The sequence below is a fragment of the Salmo trutta genome, chromosome 3, assembly GCF_901001165.1.
Source record: "Salmo trutta chromosome 3, fSalTru1.1, whole genome shotgun sequence".
In the NCBI taxonomy this organism is placed as follows: domain Eukaryota; kingdom Metazoa; phylum Chordata; class Actinopteri; order Salmoniformes; family Salmonidae; genus Salmo; species Salmo trutta.
The window spans coordinates 25,487,657-25,510,698 of NC_042959.1; the positions used below are offsets into that span (position 1 = coordinate 25,487,657).

Sequence of the window (23,042 nt, forward strand, 5' to 3'; positions counted from 1 at the left end):
ACAAACGTAGGCACAGACACACAATAACATACGCACTATACACACGTACACAGCGATTTTGTGTTGTAGATATGTGGTAGTGGAGTAGGGGCCTGAGGGCACATACTTAATGTGTTGTGAAATCTATTGTAAATGTATCATAATGTTTTTAAAATTGTATAACTGCCTTAATTTTGCTTTACCCCAGTAAGAGTCGCTGCAGCAAATGGTGATCCTTAATAAATATAAATACAAATGTAGTCTTGGTAAGCAACACTAGTGTATATTATATTTGGCCTTGTGTTTTAGGTTATTGTCCTGCTGAAAGGTGAATTTGTCTTCCAGTGTCTGGTTCAGTCGGTAAGCAGACTGAACCGTTTTTTTTACGGAACCCTGACCTGTTCACCGGACGTGCTTGTTGCACCCTCGACAACTACTATGATTATTATTATTTGACCATGCTGGTCATTTATGAACATTTTAACATCTTGACCATGTTCTGTTATAATATCCACCCGGCACAGCCAGAAGAGGACTGGCCACCCCTCATAGCCTGGTTCCTCTCTAGGTTTCTTCCTAGGTTTTTGGCCTTTCTAGGGAGTTTTTCCTAGCCACCGTGCTTCTTTCACATGCATTGCTTGCTGTTTGGGGTTTTAGGCTGGGTTTCTGTACAGCACTTTGAGATTTCAGCTGATGTACGAAGGGCTATATAAATAAATTTGATTTGATTTGATTTCCTCTAGGAGTGTGCATGTGCTTAGCTCTATTCCATTTATATTTATCCTAAAAGAAACGACCTAGTCCTTGCTGATGACAAGCATTCTCGTAACATGATGCAGCCACCAATATGCTTGAAAATATGGCGAGTGGTACTCAGTGATGTCTAGAGTTGGATTTGCCCCTAACATAACACTTTGTATTCAGGATATAAAGTTAATTTCTTTGCCACATTTTTTGCACTTTTACTTTAGTTCCTTATTGCAAACAGGATGCATGTTTTGGAATATTTGTATTCTGTACAGGCTTCCTTCTTTTCACTCTTTCATTTAGGTTACTATTGTGGAGTTACTACAATGTTGTTGATCCATCCTCAGTTTTCTCCTATCACAGCCATTCTGTACCTGTTTTAAAGTCACCATTGACCTCATGGTGAAATCCCTGAACGCTTCCTTCCTCTCCAGGCAACTGAGTTAGGAAGGACGCCTGTATCTTTATAGTGAATGGATTTATTGATACACCACCCAAAGTTTAATTAATAACTCAAGGTGATATTCAATGTTTGCATTTATTTCTACATTTCTACCAATAGGTGCCCTTCTTTGCGAGGCATTAGAAAACCTCCCTGGTCTTTGTAGTTGAATCATTGTTTAAAAGTCACTGCTCGACTGAGGGACCTTACAGATAATTGTATGTGTGGGGTTCAGAGATGAGGTAAGCATTAAAAAATCACGTTGAACACTATTATTGCACACAGAGTGAGTCCGTGCAACTCATTATGTGACTTGTTAAGCACATTTTTACCCCTGAACTTACTTATGCTTGCCATAACGAAGGGAAAACTTATTGACTTTTCATTTTTTATGAATTTGTAAACATTTCTAAAAACATAATTCCACTTTGACATTATGGGTTATTGTGTGTAGGCCAGTGACACACAATCTCAATTTAATCAATTTAAAATGCAGGCTGTAACACAACAAAATGTGGAAAAAGTCAAGGGGTTTGAATACTTTCTTAACACTGTGTTTGAGTGTGTGTGAGTGTTTATATGCCTACATTTGTGGGCCTTCATTTGTTTATTAGTGTCTGTGTCTGACTGTCTGAGACATCATTTCTGTGTGCAGTCAGTCTGTTCTTTTGTTTTATTTAGTGCTTGGCTGCGATGCGTGGTTTAGATGAAGAATAGGCTAGCTGAAGGAGGCTGGCTGAGTGAAGTCAAGTCAGTCGTGTGTCTGTGGGTCTGTGCTGCTGTTCATAGCTCTTCTATTCCTAACTCAGCCATTGTTATTTAATTACCAAGGCAAAGGAATCCGTAGACTCACTTTAGCTCTTGCACCACTTAAACTCTAGAATAGTCACGATATAATAAACTGACTTTGTACCTAACTACTTTGGCTACTTTGACATATGCTTTATTATAGAAATACAGAAGAATAATATCAAGCTGTGCAAAGGTGTAGTAAATCTGAAGTTCCCCCTCCCCAACTCCTTTCATTCTCCTCTCATCCTCTCTGCTTTCCATGGGCGTGCCAGGCTCTCCATCTCACCTGGGTGTGTAATCCAGGGAGATTTGTTCAGATTAGAGGCTTTTAACAGGTTCACTCTGACAGGATTACTAGTTTGGGAATGGGAGGGCACTCTCGTCAATCCTAAATCCCGCCAGAAACACATTCATCCCTACACTCACACACAAAAATGAGAGAGAGGGGTGAATGAATGAATGAAAAATAAGTGGAAGGGAAAGAGTAAGAGAAAAAAAATAACAAACGATGTGGCGAGGAGAGGAGAGGTACTTTACTGAAGACTGGTAGTGATTATAGATCAGAGATGAGAGGAGAGGTACTTTACTGAAGACTGGTAGTGATTATAGATCAGAGAGGAGAGGAGAGGTACTTTACTGAAGACTGGTAGAGATTATAGATCAGAGAGGAGAGGAGAGGTACTTTACTGAAGACTGGTAGTGATTATAGATCAGAGAGGAGAGGAGAGGTACTTTACTGAAGACTGGTAGTGATTATAGATCAAAGAGGAGAGGAGAGGAGAGGTACTTTACTGAAGACTGGTAGTGATTATAGATCAGAGAGGAGAGGAGAGGAGAGGTACTTTACTGAAGACTGGTAGTGATTATAGATCAGAGAGGAGAGGAGAGGAGAGGTACTTTACTGAAGACTGGTAGAGATTATAGATCAGAGAGGAGAGGAGAGGTACTTTACTGAAGACTGGTAGTGATTATAGATCAGAGAGGAGAGGAGAGGTACTTTACTGAAGACTGGTAGTGATTATAGATCAGAGAGGAGAGGAGAGGTACTTTACTGAAGACTGGTAGTGATTATAGATCAGAGAGGAGAGGTACTTTACTGAAGACTGGTAGTGATTATAGATCGGAGAGGAGAGGTACTTTACTGAAGACTGGTAGTGATTATAGATCAAAGAGGAGAGGAGAGGAGAGGTACTTTACTGAAGACTGGTAGTGATTATAGATCAGAGAGGAGAGGAGAGGAGAGGAGAGGTACTTTACTGAAGACTGGTAGTGATTATAGATCAGAGAGGAGAGGAGAGGAGAGGTACTTTACTGAAGACTGGTAGTGATTATAGATCAGAGAGGAGAGGAGAGGTACTTTACTGAAGACTGGTAGTGATTATAGATCAGAGAGGAGAGGAGAGGAGAGGTACTTTACTGAAGACTGGTAGTGATTATAGATCAGAGAGGAGAGGAGAGGTACTTTACTGAAGACTGGTAGTGATTATAGATCAGAGAGGAGAGGAGAGGTACTTTACTGAAGACTGGTAGTGATTATAGATCAGAGAGGAGAGGAGAGGTACTTTACTGAAGACTGGTAGTGATTATAGATCAGAGAGGAGAGGAGAGGAGAGGTACTTTACTGAAGACTGGTAGTGATTATAGATCAGAGAGGAGAGGTACTTTACTGAAGACTGGTAGTGATTATAGATCAGAGAGGAGAGGAGAGGTACTTTACTGAAGACTGGTAGTGATTATAGATCAGAGAGGAGAGGAGAGGTACTTTACTGAAGACTGGTAGTGATTATAGATCAGAGAGGAGAGGAGAGGAGAGGAGAGGTACTTTAATGAAGACTGGTAGTGATTATAGATCAGAGAGGAGAGGAGAGGTACTTTACTGAAGACTGGTAGTGATTATAGATCAGAGAGGAGAGGAGAGGTACTTTACTGAAGACTGGTAGTGATTATAGATCAGAGAGGAGAGGTACTTTACTGAAGACTGGTAGTGATTATAGATCAGAGAGGAGAGGTACTTTACTGAAGACTGGTAGTGATTATAGATCAGAGAGGAGAGGAGAGGTACTTTACTGAAGATTGGTAGTGATTATAGATCAGAGAAGAGAGGAGAGGTACTTTACTGAAGACTGGTAGTGATTATAGATCAGAGAGGAGAGGAGAGGTACTTTACTGAAGACTGGTAGTGATTATAGATCAGAGAGGAGAGGAGAGGTACTTTACTGAAGACTGGTAGTGATTATAGATCAGAGAGGAGAGGAGAGGAGAGGAGAGGTACTTTAATGAAGACTGGTAGTGATTATAGATCAGAGAGGAGAGGAGAGGTACTTTACTGAAGACTGGTAGTGATTATAGATCAGAGAGGAGAGGAGAGGTACTTTACTGAAGACTGGTAGTGATTATAGATCAGAGAGGAGAGGTACTTTACTGAAGACTGGTAGTGATTATAGATCAGAGAGGAGAGGTACTTTACTGAAGACTGGTAGTGATTATAGATCAGAGAGGAGAGGAGAGGTACTTTACTGAAGATTGGTAGTGATTATAGATCAGAGAAGAGAGGAGAGGTACTTTACTGAAGACTGGTAGTGATTATAGATCAGAGAGGAGAGGAGAGGAGAGGTACTTTACTGAAGACTGGTAGTGATTATAGATCAGAGAGGAGAGGAGAGGTACTTTACTGAAGACTGGTAGTGATTATAGATCAGAGATGAGAGGAGAGGTACTTTACTGAAGACTGGTAGTGATTATAGTACAGTATTCAGGCCCCTTGCCTTTTTCCATTACAGCATTATTCTAAACATTTTTGCAAATGTATTGAAAATAAAAAAAACTGAAATTACAATTACATAAGTACTCAGACCCTTTACTCAGTACTTTGTTGAAGCACCTTTGGCAGCGATTACAGTCTTGAGTCTTTGGTATGACGATACAAGCTTGGCACACCTGTATTTGAGGAGTTTCTCCCATTCTTCTCTGCCGATCCTCTCAAGCTCTGTCAGGTTGGATGGGAAGCGTCGCTGCACAGCTATTTTCAGGTCTCCCCAGAGATGTTCGATCGGGTTCAAGTCCGGGCTCTGGCTGGGACACTCAAGAACATTCAGAGACTTGTCCCAAAGTCACTCCTGCGTTGTCTTGGCTGGTTTCTTAGGGTTGTTGTCCTGTTGGAAGGTGAACCTTCTCCCCAGTCTGAGGTCCTGAGTGTTCTGGAGCAGGTTTTCATCAAGGATCTCTCTGTACTTTGCTCCGTTCGATCCTCGATCGTGACTAGTCTCACAGTCCAAACTTCCATTTAAGAATGATGGAGGCCACTGTGTTATTGGGGACCTTCAATGCTGCAGAAATGTTTTGGTAACCTTCCCCAGATCTGTGCCTCGACACTATCCTGTCTCGGAGCTCTACGGACAATTCCTTCGACCTCATGGCTTGGTTTTTGCTCTGACATGCACTGTCAACTGTGGGACCGTATATAGACAGGTGTGTGCCTTTCAAAATCATATCCAATCATTTGAATTTACCACAGGTGGACTCCAATCAAGTTGTGGAAACATCTCAATAATGATAATTGGAAACAGGATGTACCTGAGCTCAATTTCGAATCTCATAGCAAAGGGTCTGAATACTTATGTAAATGTAATATTTCTGTTTTTTGTTTTTTATAAATTTGCAACAATTTCAAAAAACCTGTTTTTGCTTTTTCATTATGGGGTATTGTGTGTGTTTGTTTTTTTAATCCATTTTTGATTGAGGCTGTAACATAACAAAATGTGGAAAAAGGGAAAGGGTATGAATACTTTCCGAATGCACTGTTTGTGCTGCAGTAATGAGAGTGTAAGCAGCGGGAATGGCACCTGCTGCAAGCTACTGCCATGGCTAATTCATGAGGCCCACTTAAGACAGGGGCCCGTGCCTCGCTGAGGTATTATTTATTTATTTTCCTCCCTAATTTCGTGGTATCCAATTGGTAGTTAGTCTTGTCTCATCGCTGCAACTCCCGTACGGACTCGGGGGAGGCGAAAGTTCGAGAGCCGTGCGTCCTCTGAAACATAACCCAACTAAGCCAATCCAAGCCGCAGTGCTTCTTGACACAATGCCAACTTAACCCGGAAGCCAGCCGCACCAATGTGTCGGAGGAAACATCGTGCACCTGGCGACTGTGTCAGCCCGCCACAGAAGTCGCTAGTGCGCGATGGGACAAGGAAACATCCCTGCCGACCAAACCCTCCCCTAACCTGGGCGATGCTAGGCCAATTGTACGCCGCCCCGTGGGTCTCCCGGTCACGAACCCAGAATCTCTAGTGGCACAGATAGCACTGTGATGCAGTGTCTTAGATCACTGCACCACTCGGGAGGCCTACTTGCTTAGGTATTTAACTAGCCAAACACACACACAAACACAAACACACACACAAACACACACACATGCACTACACACAGACACAGACAGGCACATATGCACACACACTCACAGACTCACAGATTGGCAGTGGTGTAAAGTACTTAAGTAAAACTACTTTAAAGTACTACTCAAGTAGTTGTTTTGGGAATATGGATTTTACTTCACTATTTATATTTTTGGCAACTGTTACTTTTACTTCACTACATTCCTAAAGAAAATAATGTACTTTTTATTCTGTACATTTTCCCTGACACCCAAAAGTACTCTTTGCATTTTGACAGGAAAATGGTCCAATTCACACACTTATCAAAAGAACATCCCTGGTCATCCCTACTGCCTCTGGTCTGGCGGACTCACTAAACACAAATGCTTCATTTGTAAATTATGTCTGAGTGTTGGAGTGTGACCCTGGCTATCTGTCAAAAAAATGATTGTGCCATCTGGTTCGCTTAATATAAGGAATTTGAAATGGTTTATACTTTTACTTTTGATACTTACAGTTTGAAGTCGGAAGTTTACGTACACTTAGGTTGGAGTCAGGAAAACTCGTTTTTCAACCACTCGACAAATTTATTGTTAACAAACTATAATTTTGGCAAGTCGGTTAGGACATCTACTTTGTGCATTACGCAAGTAATTTTTCCAACAATTGTTTTCAGACAGATTATTTCACTTATAATTCACTGTATCACAATTCCAGTGGGTCAGAAGTTTACATACACTAAGTTGACTGTGCCTTTAAACAGCTTGGAAAATTCCAGAAAATGATGTCATGGCTATGGAAGCTTCTGATAGGCTAATTGACATCAGTTGAGTCAATTGGAGGTGTACCTGTGGATGTATTTCAAGGCCTACCTTCAAACTCAGTGCCTCTTTGCTTGACATCATGGGAAAATCAAAAGAAATCAGCCAAGACCTCGGGAAAAATTGTAGACCTCCACAAGTCTGGTTCATCCTTGGGAGCAATTTCCAAGCACCTGAAGGTACCACGTTAATCTGTACAAACAGTAGTACGCAAGTATAAACACCATGGGACCACGCAGCCGTCATACTGCTCAGGAAGGAGACGCGTTCTGTCTCCTAGAGATGAACATACTTTGGTGCGAAAAGTGCACATCAATCCCAGAACAACAGCAAAGGACCTTGTGAAGATGCTGGAGGAAACAGGTACAAAACTATCTATATCCACAGTAAAACGAGTCCTATATCGACATAACCTGAAAGGCCGCTCAGCAAGGAAGAAGCCACTGCTCCAAAACCCCCATAAAAAAGCCAGACTACGGTTTGCAACTGCACATGGGGACAAAGATTGTACTCTTTGGAGAAATGTCCTCTGGTCTGATGAAACAAAAATAGAACTGTTTGGCCATAATGACCATTGTTATGTTTGGAGGAAAAGGAGGAGGCTTGCAAGCCAAAGAACACCATCCCAACCGTGAAGCACGGGGGTGGTAGCATCATGTTGTGGGGGTGCATTGCTGCAGGAGGGGCTGGTGCACGTCACAAAATAGATGGCATCATGTGGAAGGAAAATAATGTGGGTATTGTTGTGGCAAAATGGCTTAAGGACAACAAAGTCAAGGTATTGGAGTGGCCATCACAAATTCCTGACCTCAATCCTATAGAAAATGTGTGGGCAGAACTGAAAAAGTATGTGCGAGCAAGGAGGCCTACAAACCTGACTCAGTTACACCAGCTCTGTCAGGAGGAATGGGCCAAAATTCACCCAACTTATTATGGGAAGCTTGTGGAAGGCTACCCGAAACGTTTGACCCAAGTTAAACAATTTAAAGGCAATGCTACCAAATACTAATTGAGTGTATGTAAACTTCTGACCCACTGGGAATGTGATGAAAGAAATAAAAGCTGAAATAAATCATTCTCTCTACAATCATTCTGACATTTCACATTCTTAAAATAAAGTGGTGATCCTAACTGACCTAAAACAGGGAGTTTTTACTGAGATTAAATGTAAGGAATTGTGAAAAACTGAGTTTAAATGTATTTGGCAAAGGTGTATGTAAACTTCTGACTTCAACTGTAAGTACATTTTAGCAATTCCATTTACTTTGATACTTAAATATATTTAAAACCAAATACTTTGTGTTTTAATGGGTGACTTTCACTTTTACTTCAGTCATTTTCTATTAAGGTATCTTTACTTTTCCTCAAGTATGACAATTGAGTACTTTTTCCATCACTGCTGATTGACAGGACAGATCTCTGTCTGGGAGGAGAAACACACCAGAGAAACACACCAAATACACATGAGAGAGAATATATATGGGAACAGCAAAACCAAAGATGTGGCAATTAACAAGAGCTAAAGCGAGAGAGACAGTTAGGATGTGTGATGGAATCACAATAAGATGGAATGGATAAAGGAAAGGGAGCATTTCAGAGAAAAGAGTGGTTAAGATTGAAAATGAAGTGAGCGAGATAGAATGTGTGTGTGAGAGAGAGCGAGAGATTGCCATGTCTTCCAGAGAAGGAGAGAAAGTGACAGAGTTTTTCAGATCGAAAATTATAAAGAATGATAGGGAGAGAGGAAGAGGGAGAGAGATGATGATGAAGAAGAGGGAGAGAGACGATGTAGAGGAAGAGGGAAAGATGATGATGTAGAGGGAGAGAGACAACGAGGAAGAGGGAGAGAGACAACGAGGAAGAGGGAGAGAGACGATGATGAAGAGGAAGAGTGAGAGACAATGATGAAGAGGAAGGAGAGGGACGATGATGAAGGGGAAGAGTGCGAGAGACGATGATGAAGAGGAAGAGTGTGAGAGATGATGATGAAGAGGGAGAGAGACGAGGATGAAGAGAGAGACGATGATGAAGAGGAAGAGTGTGAGAGATGATGATGAAGAGGGAGAGAGACGAGGATGAAGAGGTAGAGAGACGATGAGGAAGAGGAAGAGTGACGATGATGAAGAGGAAGGAGAGAGACTAGACCCGTAACAATGATGATGAAGAGGAAGAGAGACGATGATGAAGAGGGAGCGGGACGAAGAAGAAAGAGACGATGAAGAGGAAGAAGGAGAGAGATGATGAAGAGGGAGAGAGAGAGAGAGACGATGATGAAGAGGAAGAGAGACAGAAAGAGTGTGTCTCAGACCAACTGTCATCACCGTCATGTCTTCCAGATGACTGACCGGTGATCTGGACTAGAAGTGGAGCATCAGCACTAAGACAACCAGGACAGGGTGTCGCTCTCAGTTCACCACGGCGAATGGGTGAACTGAGAGTCATGCAATGTTTAGTCATGCTATGTAGCTCTGGCTCTGGTCCAATGTCCACACACCTGCTCTCCTAAGACCTAAGTACTGTTGCCCCGTATCCATACACGTTGTTACAATGCAGAGGGTTGTGAGTTTGCGACCAGGCGAGGCGGGATGGAATTATTCTATCTAGTGATGCACCGATATGACATTTTTGGCCGATACCGATATCCGATTCTTTCCTTGCCAAAAAACCCAATACCGATATTTCAGATTTTAGGGGCCTTAAGCATTCTAGTACAGTAAAATAGTTAACTCACACACATAGACGCAGCGGTGTAAGGCACTGCAACTCAGTGCAAGAGGTGTCACTACAGTCCCTGGTTCGAATCCAGGCTGTATCACATCCTGATTGGGAGTCTCATAGGGCGGCGCACAATTGGCCCAGCGTCGTCTGGGTTCGGCCGGGGTAGGTCATCATTATAAATAAGAATTTGTTCTTAACTGACTTGTCTAGTTAAATAAAGGTTACACGCACACACACGCACACACACACACACCACTGACCAAAAAGTTATTTTGTTGGCATTTTCCGTATGTCTGTAACGACTGCCATGAGAGAGAGTGGACCAAAACGCAGCGGAGTTAGTGTTCATCATATTTAATTCTTAAACGGAACACTATACAATTACAAAACAAGAAACTGACAGCCAAACAGTCCTGTCAGGTGAAACACAATGACAGAAACAATCCCCCACAAAACCCAAAGGAAACACATGCTCCTTATGTGTGACTCCCAATCAACAACAACGAACTTCAGCTGTGCCTGATTGGGAGCCACACACGGCCCAAAACAAAGAAATACAAAAACATAGAAAAAGAACAATGTTCCTTATGTGTGACTCCCAATCAACAACAGCGAACCTGGCCTAACCAAAATAAAGAACAAAAACCCCTCTCTATGGCCAGGGCGTTACAGTACCCCCCCCAAGGTGCGGACTCCGGCCGCAAAACCTGACACTGAAGGGGAGGGTCCGGGTGGGCGTTCTTACGGCGGCGGCTCAGGTGCGGGACGTGGCCTCTGTTCCACCTTTGGCGTCCCCCTCTTAGGTGGCGCACCTGGCCGCGCCGAATGTCTGGTGGGCGACCCTGACTTCGTCCGGCTAGCGGGCGACCCTTGTTGCGCCCGGCTGGCGGACGACCCTGGCTGCGCCCGGCTGGCGGGTGTCCCTTGCTGCGCCCAGCTGGCGGGCGGCTCTGGCGGCTCCTGACTGGCGGGCGGCTCTTGCGGCTCCTGACTGGCTGGCGGCTCTGGCGGCTCCTGACTGGCGGGCGGCTCTGGCGGCTCCTGACTGGCGGGCGGCTCTGGCGGCTCCGGACTGGCGAGACCCACTGGAGGCCTAGTCCTGGGAGGTGGCACAGGACGAACCAGGATGGGGAGACCCACTGGAGGCCTGGTCCATGGAGCAGGCACAGGACAGACCAGGATGGGGAGACCCACTGGAGGCCTGGTCCGAGGAGGAGGCACAGGCTTAACCAGGATGGGGAGACCCACTGGAGGCCTGGTCCGAGGAGGAGGCACAGGTTTAACCAAGATGGGGAGACCCACTGGAGGCCTAGTCCTGGGCGCAGGCACAGGATAGACCGGGTCCTGAAGACGCACTGGAGGTCTAGAGCGCACGGCCTGCACAACCCGTCCTGGCTCGATGCCCAACCTCCCCCGGCAGATGTTAGCAGCTGGGATGTAGCGCACCGGGCTCTCCACGCGTACTGGGGACACCGTGCGCTTTACCGCATAACACGGTGTCTGACCAGTACTGCGCTGCCTCCTGTAAGCACGAGGAGCTGGCTCAGGTCTCCAACCTGACTCTGCCACACTCCCCGTGTGCCCCCCCAAACATTTTTTTGGGTTGCCTCTCGGGCTTCCTTGCCAGCCGTGTTCCCTCATACCGTTGGTCCTTCTTTCCTGCTGCCTCCACTCTTCTGAGTGCCTCTACCTGTTCCCATGGGAGGCGATCCCTTCCGACCAGGATCTCTTCCCAAGTGTAGTATCCCTTGCCGTCCAGGATGTCCTCCCATGTCCAGTCCTTTCTCTCTCTGGTCCAGGATCCTTGCTCCTCCTGGCGCTGCTCCTTCCTCCGCTGCTTGGTCCGTTGTTGGTGGGGGATTCTGTAACGACTGCCATGAGAGAGAGTGGACCAAAACGCAGCGGAGTTAGTGTTCATCATATTTAATTCTTAAACGGAACACTATACAATTACAAAACAAGAAACTGACAGCCAAACAGTCCTGTCAGGTGAAACACAATGACAGAAACAATCCCCCACAAAACCCAAAGGAAACACATGCTCCTTATGTGTGACTCCCAATCAACAACAACGAACTTCAGCTGTGCCTGATTGGGAGCCACACACGGCCCAAAACAAAGAAATACAAAAACATAGAAAAAGAACATAGAACGCCCACCCAATGTAACACCCTGGCCTAACCAAAATAAAGAACCAAAAAACCCCTCTCTATGGCCAGGGTGTTACAATGTCCCCATTGTCCCCATTTTCATATGTCCCCCATTACCAGTAAAACATAATCAAAACCTATTTATTTCACTTACTTGCTGTGCTCTTTCATTGTTCTTTCGTTCAGTTGTTTCATTTTCAACCAGGATTTCTATGGAACGCCGTTTGCGTCTTTCCGTGTCCAAAAATATACTATTTAACACAATTTGACCTGTCAAATAACACTATTTGACGTGTCAAATAAGCTTGTTGACCAATCAGGACCTGAATATGACTGCACGTTACATAATAATTTAACGCGTTCATAAATTTTTTTACGCAGTTACTACGGATTGATTACACTATCACTCGTATTTCATATGTCACAACGATTCATCGATACGTATGCTATGATGCTGGTAAAGTTGTCTTGTGCACCTACAGTGCTGGTCATATAAAAAAGCTAGCTAGCTCATGGATGCAAATAATGTTCTTCCCCAAAAACATAGCCACACGACATAATCTGTTTCAGTAGCAATAGTTAGCTAGCTAACTATATAGCTAGGTATCATCATCTAAAATAATAACCCTAATTTATAAAACAGTTCTTATTTGATTAATGGTGGTCGGACCCATCTATGTGAAGCTAGCCACAATAAGGATTAGCCACAATAGTGGACTTTGCGGTTAGCCTTCAAAGTAAAAGTATGGCATAATTATACTATTTGTATTCATTTGCATCACTGTCAATGACATATGTTTATGTTGAAGGCAAACCGCAAATTCCATTATTGTGCCTAATCCTTATTGTGGCTAGCTTCACAACACATAATCCGGTCCGGTCGAGCATCACTAGCCAGATTAAGCTAGCTGGCTGCTTATAACGTTAGCTTTGGGCCACAGGGTTAAGTAGCTGGCTAACTATTTATTTTCATGAGCTGAAGTTCAATTTCAACAGGCGAACGACAAGTGGCAGCCTAGCTAATACTTACAAGGATTCCTAAATCATTGCTAAGAATTGTGAAAATGACTGCAGTTTTTACTGGTCATTGTTTTCAGGCTGGTTGTATTGGTGCTAGCTAGGTACCAAGCTAAAGCTAGCTACCCCAGAAGTTTTATTACCAACATGGTATTGTAAACACATCGTTCGTGGCCGGTGTTTGCTTGTTTCCTGACTTTTTTGTACAGCTTTGACAGTGCTACTGTATCTTTTTTGACACGCAAAGACCCAAACGGTGTTCCATAGTATGTATGACATGAAGCTAATAGCAGTATCGCTACTACTGTGTAACCACGGTAGGGCAACATCGGAAAAGTAGTGTTAACCGGTGCTCGACCAGTCGGCGAAAACTAACATCACCCATGACAGAGAACGGTTGATTGTCAAGGGCAATGAATTCCATTATCTTGCCTTTAATGGATTTCACCTTTGAGTTGTCTCGCTGAAATGTTGTTACTCTTTCAAATGACTCCTTGTTGACTTGTTGACTGCTTGATCCACACAGCAGACATTGTGGGCTAGTTTAGGTATGCTGTGTTTCATGTATAGTGCAACATTTTACGAGGCGTCATTACGTAATGTACTTTCGTTATATAGGTATGCACGTCAGCTTTGACATCGGTTTTGCACATCGGGCGTTGAACTAGACATCGGCCGATACCGATGTTGGCATTTTTAGCTAATATCGGCCGATTCCAATATGTTCATCCCTAATTCTGTCACAGGCATACCACTTAGAATGAAGAAGTGTATTCGACTCGTTTTCCCCTATAGTCTATTGCAGTGTTTAGTTGAATTTCATTCTTGTCACCAGTGATATACTGTAATATACGTTATATTATTGGTTATATTTTATGTTGTAAAGTTACAATGCAGTGGTAAACTAAATCCCAAGAATAAAATCTAAATGCAGTGGATGTGTTAAGGCTGCAGCCTGCAGCTGTGCAGATATTCCATTCAAAGTTAATTAACTTAATCTTGAGAGAGAGAGAGAGAGAGAGAGAGAGAGAGAGAGAGAGAGAGAGAGAGATGCAGAATGAGAGACATTTAAGGAGGAATGGAGTGCGTGTGAGTTTGCATGTGCATGTGTTCTGCTCTGTGTGTGGTAGTATCTGGGACGCTGGGTCTGACATAGAGAGGGAGGGAGAAAGTAGAAGAGGGAGAGACTGTGAGAGAGTCAGTGTGTTAATTCATTCATTGGCAAGATACAGTAGGCCGCTCGCTCTCCTTTCTCCGTATCTCCATCTTCCTCTCCTCTCCTCTTTCTCTTTACCGCTCCAGTAATGGCTCCATCAGGACAGTGCCAGGCTTGGTCTGTGTGTCAAAGCTGATGGGGCCCTCGATGCCCCCTTTGTCTCACCCTCCTTCCTCTCCTCCCTCTATCCCTCTCTCTTTGATGGAGTCAGCCCAATCATGAGGCCCTGGGAGATGAACCGTGACTGATGAAATATCAACCGCATACGGGGATCACGTTGCAACCGCAGTCAGCCTGTGCTGCTGTGGTGAGGGGGATGGAGGGAGGAAGAGAGTTGGATTGGTGGGTGGATGGATGGATGGAGATAGATGAAGAGGAAAAAAAAAAAAGAGGAGGTGGGAGGAGATTAATGAAATGAGTAGGCCATAGGTAGGGGAGTTAAATGTGGACACACTCACACTGTAACACTCTTCTTCAGGATCGGTGGGTCCCCTGCAGGACGGTTGAGCTAACGTAGGCTAATGCGATTAGCATGAGGTTGTAAGTAACAAGAAAATTTCCCAGGACAAAGACATATCTGATATTGGCAGAAAGCTTACATTTTTGTTAATCTAGCTGCACTGTCCAATTTACAGTAGCTATTACAAGGAAATAATACAATGCTATTGTTTGAGGAGAGTGAACAGTTTTGAACATGAAAAGTTATTAATAAACAAATTAGGCACATTTGGGTGGTCTTGACGCAACATTTTGAACAAAAATGCAATGGTTCATTGGATCAGTCTAAAACGTTGCACATACACTGCTGCCATCTAGTGGCCAACATTTTAATTGCACCTGGGCTGGAATAATAGATTATGGCCTTTCTCTTGCATTTCAAAGATGATGGTACAAAAAATGTTTTTGTTTTTTTCTTTGTATTGTCTTTTACCAGATCTATTGTGTTATATTCTCCTTCATTCCTTTCACATTTACACACACTTCAAAGTGTTTCCTTTCAAATGGTACCAAGAAAATGCATATCCTTGCTTCAGGGCCTGAGCTACAGATTTGGGTATGTCATTTTAGGCGAAAATTGAAAAAAAGGGTCCGATCCTTAAGAGGTTTTAAATACAAATCAAAATAAAATACAATTACATTTGTCACATGCGCCGAATACAATACATTGCGCCGAATACATTGCGCCGAATACAACACGCGCCGAATACATTGAAATGCTTACTTACAAGCCCTTAACCAACAATGCAGTTTTAAGAAAAATACCCCCCAAAAAAGATATAAAAGAAACAAATAATTAAAGAGCAGCGGTAAAATAACAATCTATATACAGGGGGTACCGGGAACAGAGTCAATGTGCGGAGGCACCGGTTAGTCGAGGTAATATGTACATGTAGGTAGAGTTATTAAAGTGACTATGCATAGAAAATAGTAGAGTATACTAGAGTAAATAGTAGAGTAGCAGCCGTGTAAAGGAGGGGGGAGGGGCAGTGCAAATAGTCTGGGTAGCCATTCAGGAGTCTTATGGCTTTGGGGTAAAAGCTGTTTAGAAGTCTCTTGGACTCTCCGGTACCACTTGCTATGCCGTAGCAGAGAGAACAGTCTATGACTAGGGTGGGTGGAGTCTTTGACCATTTTAGGGCCTTCCTCTGACACTGCCTGGTATAGAGGTCCTGAATGGCAGGAAGCTTGGCCCCAGTGATGTACTGGGCCATATACACTACCCTCTCTAGTGTCTTACCAGGCAGTGATGCAACCCATCAGGATGCTCTCGATGGTGCAGCTGTAGAACCTTTTGAGGATCTGAGGACCCCATGCCAAATCTTTTCAGTCTCCTGAGGGGAATAGGTTTTGTCGTGCCCTCTTCACGACTGTCTTGGTGTGCTTGGACCATGTTAGTTTGTTGGTGATGTGGATACCAAAGAACTTGAAGCTCTCAACCTGCTCCACTACAGCCCCATCGATGCGAATAGGAGTGTACTCTGTCCTCTTTTTCCTGTAGTTCACAATCATCTCCTTTGTCTTGATCACGATGAGGGAGAGGTTGTTGTTCTTGCACCACATGGTCAGGTCTCTGACCTCCACCCTATAGGCTGTCTCGTCGTTGTCAGTGATCAGGCTGTGTGTCATCGGCAAACTTAATGATGGTGTTGGAGTCGTGCCTGACCATGCAGTCATGGGTGAACAGGGAGTACAGGAGGGGACTGAGCACGCACCCCTGAGGGGCCCCCGTGTTGATGATCAGTGTGGCGGATGTGTTTTTACCTACCCTTACCACCTGGGGGTGGCCCGCCAGGAAGTCCAGGATCCAGTTGCAGAGGGAGGTGTTCAGTACCAGGGTCCTTAGCTTAGTGATAAGCTTTGAGGGCACCACGGTGTTGAACGCTGCGCTGTAGTCAATGAATAGCATTCTCACATAGGTGCTCCTTTTGTCCTGGTGTGAAAGGGCAGTGTGGAGTGCAATAAAGATTGCATCATCTGTGGATCTTTTGGGGCGGCATGCAAATTTGAGTGGGTCTAGGCTTTCTGGGATAATGGTGTTGATGTGAGCCATGACCAGCCTTTCAAAACATTTCATGGCTACAGATGTGAGTGCTACGGCAGGTTACCTTAGTATTCTTGGGCACAGGGACTATGGTGGTCTGCTTGAAACATGTTGGTATTACAGACTCAGACAGAGAGAGGTTGAAAATGTCAGTGAAGACACTTGACAGTTGGTCAGCACATATTCAGAGTGCACGTCCTGCTAATCCGTCTGGCCCTGCAGCCTTGTGAATGTTGACCTGTTTAAAGGTCTTACTCACATCGGCTGCAGAGAGCGTGATCACACAGTCGTCCGGAACAGCTGATGCTCTCATGCATGTTTCAGTGTTACTTGCCTCGAAGTGAGCATAGAAGTTATTTAGCTCGTCTGGTAGGCTCGTGTCACTGGGAAGCTCTCGGCTGTGCTTCCCTTTGTAGTCTGTAATAGTTTGCAAGCCCTGCCACAGCCGAGTGTCGGAGCCGGTGTAGCACGATTTGATCTTAGTCCTGTATTGACACTTTGCCTGTTTGATGGTTCGTTGGAGGGCTTCCGGGTTAGAGTCCCGCTCCTTGAAAGCTGCAGCTCTACCCTTTAGCTCAGTGCGGATGTTGCCTGTAATCCGTGGCTTCTGGTTGGGGTATATATGTACAGTCACTGTGGGGACGACGTCATCGATGCACTTATTGATGAAGCCAGTGACTGATGTGGTGTACTCCTCAATGCAATCGGAAGAATCCCGGAACATATTCCAGTCTTTGCTAGCAAAACAGTCCTGTAGCTTAGCATCTGCTTCATCTGACCGTATGTTGTGCTAAGATGTTTTCCATTTGATTCTTACACACTGTTCATTAGCTTCAGAATGCAACACGGATCTTATTTCATCACTGTTCATTAGCTTCAGAATGCAACACGGATCTTATTTCATCACTGTCCATTAGCTTCAGAATGCAACACGGATCTTATTTCATCACTGTTCATTAGCTTCAGAATGCAACACGGATCTTATTTCATCCCTGTTCATTAGCTTCAGAATGCAACACGGATCTTATTTCATCACTGTTCATTAGCTTCAGAATGCAACACGGATCTTATTTCATCACTGTTCATTAGCTTCAGAATGCAACACGGATCTTATTTCATCACTGTTCATTAGCTTCAGAATGCAACACGGATCTTATTTCATCCCTGTTCATTAGCTTCAGAATGCAACACGGATCTTATTTCATCACTGTTCATTAGCTTCAGAATGCAACACGGATCTTATTTCATCCCTGTTCATTAGCTTCAGAATGCAACACGGATCTTATTTCATCCCTGTTCATTAGCTTCAGAATGCAACACGGATCTTATTTCATCACTGTTCATTAGCTTCAGAATGCAACACGGATCTTATTTCATCACTGTTCATTAGCTTCAGAATGCAACACGGATCTTATTTCATCCCTGTTCATTAGCTTCAGAATGCAACACGAATCTTATTTCATCACTGTTCATTAGCTTCAGAATGCAACACGAATCTTATTTCATCACTGTTCATTAGCTTCAGAATGCAACACGGATCTGATTTCTTCTGTTTACAGTCTTAACTCAATACTATAAAGCTGGAAGTTAGTATTTTCGAACAGAGTGCAAGGTTTCCCCCTAAAGACAAACTCATGGCAGATCGGGCTAATGGACTAATTGTTCCCAGATCATCCTGACCAAGTAAAGCAATGGCAGATCAACCAGGCAGACGAATCAATCCCGCATCAGGCAGACAGACGGACAGAGAGATGACGAATCAATATCAAATCAGCCCAGATACTCTAAACTATTATTGTCACGCAAACAATCTGTCTCTCTGTCTGTAAGATGAGATGGAAGGCCTATTTAATTTAATTTATTCATATAGTATTTTTTGTGTAGGTTGTATATTTAATCTGATTAGTGTGTAACATTGTTTAATTGGTGTGTGCATTGGTGAGGATCATGCATCTTATGTGAAGGTCTGTGCTTTGCTTTGGTGTCATGTTCTCAGGGAGACATTGATGTGATGCAATTTGTTGATTGGATGAATTTCATAACGTTAGCACTCTATAGTCATCAGTATGACTTTGTAGCTGCCGCAGCACTGGGCTGGGGGCTTAGCAGCACAATAGAAGAAGTGGTCTGATGACACAACCAGTCTATTGAGATTAAAGGCTGTCTGTCCGGCCCGCTCAATCAGAGCCCCTCGATCGATTCGCTCCGGGAGCCATGTCTTACTCACCCCTCATCCTCGCTCTCCTCTTCCCTCTCTCACTCTCTCTCCTCTCGCTCTCATCTCTCCTCCCTCTATCATTGTTGGAAAATCGCGGCCCTCACCAAGGAGAATGAGACAATGTTCCCTATCGATTAACCAAGTGGCCCTGTACCAGGAGGGGACTGCAGGATGGATAGGCTTTCTATAGAGTGTGTGTGTGGTGGGTGGTGGGTGGGTGGGTGGATGGGTGGGTGGGTTTGGGTTTGTGTGTAGACATTCTGTACTGAACTGTTTCATCACTAAGTGCAAATGTGTTGTCTATGTGTGTCAACTCAAATTCAGGACCAAACAGACTGCATTTGCAATCTTGCTCCTTAGCCTGTATTCTGAGAGAAGCAGAGGAAACCAGGTCCGTGTTCAGTAAAGGTTGCTTGTTTGTGACATGTAGACAGGCTGTGCTGAGACACTGTTTCATAATGCATGAGGAGGACAAGACGGGTGGAGCAGGTTCACATCCGTCACATCAAATGGACTGATACAAGATAGTGTGGAAAGACAGAGAGAGAGGAGGAGGCAGGAAGCCAGGTTGAGGAAGAATTGGGAAGCACTTGGAGAATCATATTTATGTGGCTTAATGAATACTTGTGGTATATACATAGCCTGCAAATTAATGCTTAAAGTAAAGGTATAGAAAAACATGTAAACATCGAATTGTAACGCAGATACTTACAGTAGATAAGTATTCAGTGTATAGAATTGGATCTGATATGTGCATTGATGTTGTATTGGTGTGTGTTGATGTTGTATTGATATGTTTTGATGTTGTATTGATGTGTATTGCTGTTCTATTGATGTTCTATTGTTCTTGTGTTGATGTTGTATTGATGTTGTATTGTTTTTGTGTTGATGTGTATTGTTCTTGTGTTGGTGTTGTATTGTTCTTGTATTTGTGTTGTAGTGATGTTGTGTTGTTCTTGTGTTGATGTGTATTGGTGTTGTATTGGTGTTGTGTTGATGTTGTATTGTTCTTGTGTTAATGTGTATTGGTGTGTATACAGGGCTCATCTGTAAAATAGACCTTGGTCTCAGCATAACTCTCTGTCAAAATAAAGTTTAAATAAATACTCAAACACTGTTAAACGTTAACAATAAATACAAATATTTACCCTCTGCAGACTGCACTACCATGACAACTTCCCTAATGCTCTCTCTGGGTGAAGATGTAAAACAAGCACCTAGGAACGTGACCCTGCATTTTAAGTGCTCATCTGTCGGGGACGCCCTAGGGTGCACTTGTAAAAATGGACCACCTGCTTGCTTCTCAAAAAGACAAGAATTTAAGCTAAATACTACCGTGTAACTCCCTTTGTCAACTAACCATGTGGCAGGCGTTGCAGATTGATATTGTTATTAAATTGGGGTGGTTAAGTTTGTGGTTAGAAGCTTTTTTATTAATTGTCAAAACTCTATCTCCCTGCGTGATATTTGGGGAGGTTTAGCTGTTGAAATGGAATAATGGGGTTTAGCTATGCGCAGGGTGTGTGTTCTGTGTCCTGTGTGTGCATGTGCTTAGGTGTGATCATGTGTATGTTGTATGTTTTTGGGCATGCTCCCCCATTTTGTGTGTGTGTGTGTGTGTGTGTGTGTGTGTGTGTGTGTGTGTGTGTGTGTGTGTGTGTGTGTGTGTGTGTGTGTGTGTCTCTCTGTGTCTGTGTCTGTGTGCGCGAGTGCAGGCGTCACTGTTAACCCACACATCTGGGAGCACAGCGGAGATCTGAGAAAGTTTTACAGTTCTTTGGTAACATTTCCAAGGGTCTGTGTTTTCGTGTGTGTTACATCTGACAATTTGTCACAGTGGTATGTTTAGGATGTACGGAAGCTTGTAGCTGCTGCCTGTGGAGTCAAACACAGTCTGGTGTGCACAGGGTGGTCCGCCGTCGTACAGTGATCCTAGGCAGGGCTACAGAGGCACAGAACAGAACAGACTTATGTTCCTTATCCACATTGACTTAAAGGGACATTACACTTTCAAATCAAAGTTTGTCAGATGTCTAATGTTAAGATGTCCCACGACATTGGTTGTGTAGATCCAGCTATATGCCTCTAACCCCAAAAAATAGAAAGGCTTAACACAAATTTAAAGCAGGAAAACCAGGGAATTAGATGGTGCTAATCTTTTCCATTCATTTGGGGTAGAGGCACATAGCTGGATCTACACAACCAATGTGATGGAACGTGGTTTCATCTTGGCATGAGTCCACTTTTGAGGTTAAAAATAATTGGACACATTTTCATTCATAAGTGTAATGTCACTTTATTAAACCATGGAATGAGGAAGGGTTGAGTAACTCCCCAGATAATGGTAATCACTTTGAGATGGAATTAAAGTGCTATACCATTATCATTCATCTCTAAACTGACCTTCCACATCTTAATGGCACATTAGGGGAAAACACTTTACTATTTGTTGAAACCCAGTGAAACTGATAGCTTAAGGAGTGGTAGGGTAAGAATGGATCTCTTTGTGTCTTATCACGGGCCTCCCCATGGTACGTGTACTGTCCATTTACCAGATGGGGAAAAAAGGCACTAGGGGAAAGAACCACATAATGTGTATTGTGCATGTGATGTGGTGCGTCATCAAGCCTATCTCCCGGGCACAGCTGAGATTCATAAAGCTTATCAACCAATTCGAAAGACGGCAGCTATTGGTCTTGAATGTTTACACAGCGTTCAATGGCAAGGATTTTTGTATATCTCAATTTGGCAGAATCTGACCCTAATCAACCCTAATTGTTTTCTTTTATAGGCATAGATTTCAATGTGTTCTCAGAGTACATTGTGGACATCATTGGCTACCTTGTTCACCTCCAACAATAGCTGTATCTTATGAGTCACAATGTAAATTATTTAGGCTACTATTTCAGTCTAACGAAAGACTATGTATCTCTCTGAATCCATTGCACATGGTGTTACTGTAAGATTTGAATGGGCAAACAGATCTCAGGACTTGTGCTGCCGGAGGGCCGTCTTTTATTGGATGAAACGATGAGAAGTATGTTGAGTTCAGGGGCATTGTTCTCCTGGTGTAGTAGTTGCTGCCTGCTGTATGGCTGCTCTAGTCAGTGTGTTGTTATTTCTCCTGCGTGGTGATTTGTTGTGTGTAGGCTGTGGGCTCATATTACCCATACCCCTTTTCATCATGGTGTGTTTATATAAGTTACTCTGTGTCTCTGTCTCATCCAAAAAGTGTGTGTGTGTGGTTTTTGTTTGTGTGTGTGTGCGCTTGAGGTTCATATGTTTGGTTCCCATAGGCATAGCTAATCGAGTCACTCACTTCCTGGAGGACATGTATTAGTAAATGGGGATAGATTATCATATGACCGGCTTGTTTTGATAACCGATGGACCGTGTGTGTCTCTGTCTGTCTGTCTGTCTGTCTGAAGACAGTAACTTGGCACAGGGTTGTTTTCCTTCCTCTCCATTTTCAACATCTCATTGATATCCAGTGACAAAGACAACCTCATGTTCTTCTCCTAATCTGAATCAGGAGCCACTAATCCACCTCCAGCTGCTCCTCTTACAAGAGGACAGAGGAACTGGGTTACTGCTCCGCTTAGAAGAGAAGGTTATGGTTTCCGTATATATTGACTCAAACGACAATAGAGTTCTTACGTTATGAATTCAGATGCAGAACATGTGTCCGAGTTATGCTAGAGTGATACAATGTGTCTTTACTGGCTGTGTCCAGGCCTGAATGTCAATGAAATAGGTGGACGTTGTTTGAATTCCCTCTGTGTGATGTCAAGAAACATAGGCTCTGGTTTGAATGTGGATCATGCATTGATGCTGGAGTGTGTGTGTGTGTGTGTGTGTGTGTGTGTGTGTGTGTGTGTGTGTGTGTGTGTGTGTGTGTGTGTGTGTGTGTGTGTGTGTGTGTGTGTGTGTGTGGTGTGTACGAGTGCAGTGCCTTTGTGCATCCGTGTACGTGAATGTGTGGGTGTATGTGTGTGTGTATGTTTGGGTTTGTGAATCTAACCACACC

The 23,042-nt window shown here is 43.6% G+C and overlaps 1 protein-coding gene and 1 long non-coding RNA gene across 12 annotated transcripts in view; both read left to right on the plus strand.

Moving 5' to 3' along the window:
- LOC115171006 (alpha-1,3-mannosyl-glycoprotein 4-beta-N-acetylglucosaminyltransferase B) overlaps positions 1-23,042 on the plus strand; it is a 161,887-nt gene that overhangs the window by 105,229 nt on the left and 33,616 nt on the right. The window lies entirely within an intron of this gene.
- Positions 1,739-4,658, plus strand: LOC115171026 (uncharacterized). Of its 11 annotated transcripts, XR_003871134.1 has the most exons (4): positions 1,764-3,048; positions 3,204-4,373; positions 4,414-4,468; positions 4,514-4,658. It is a non-coding gene; the product is annotated as an uncharacterized LOC115171026 (long non-coding RNA). The 11 variants fall into 11 exon arrangements; XR_003871137.1 differs by having other exon boundaries at positions 1,739-3,048; positions 3,204-3,313; positions 3,614-4,658; XR_003871128.1 differs by lacking the exons at positions 4,414-4,468; positions 4,514-4,658 and having other exon boundaries at positions 1,755-2,488; positions 2,539-3,048; positions 3,204-4,368.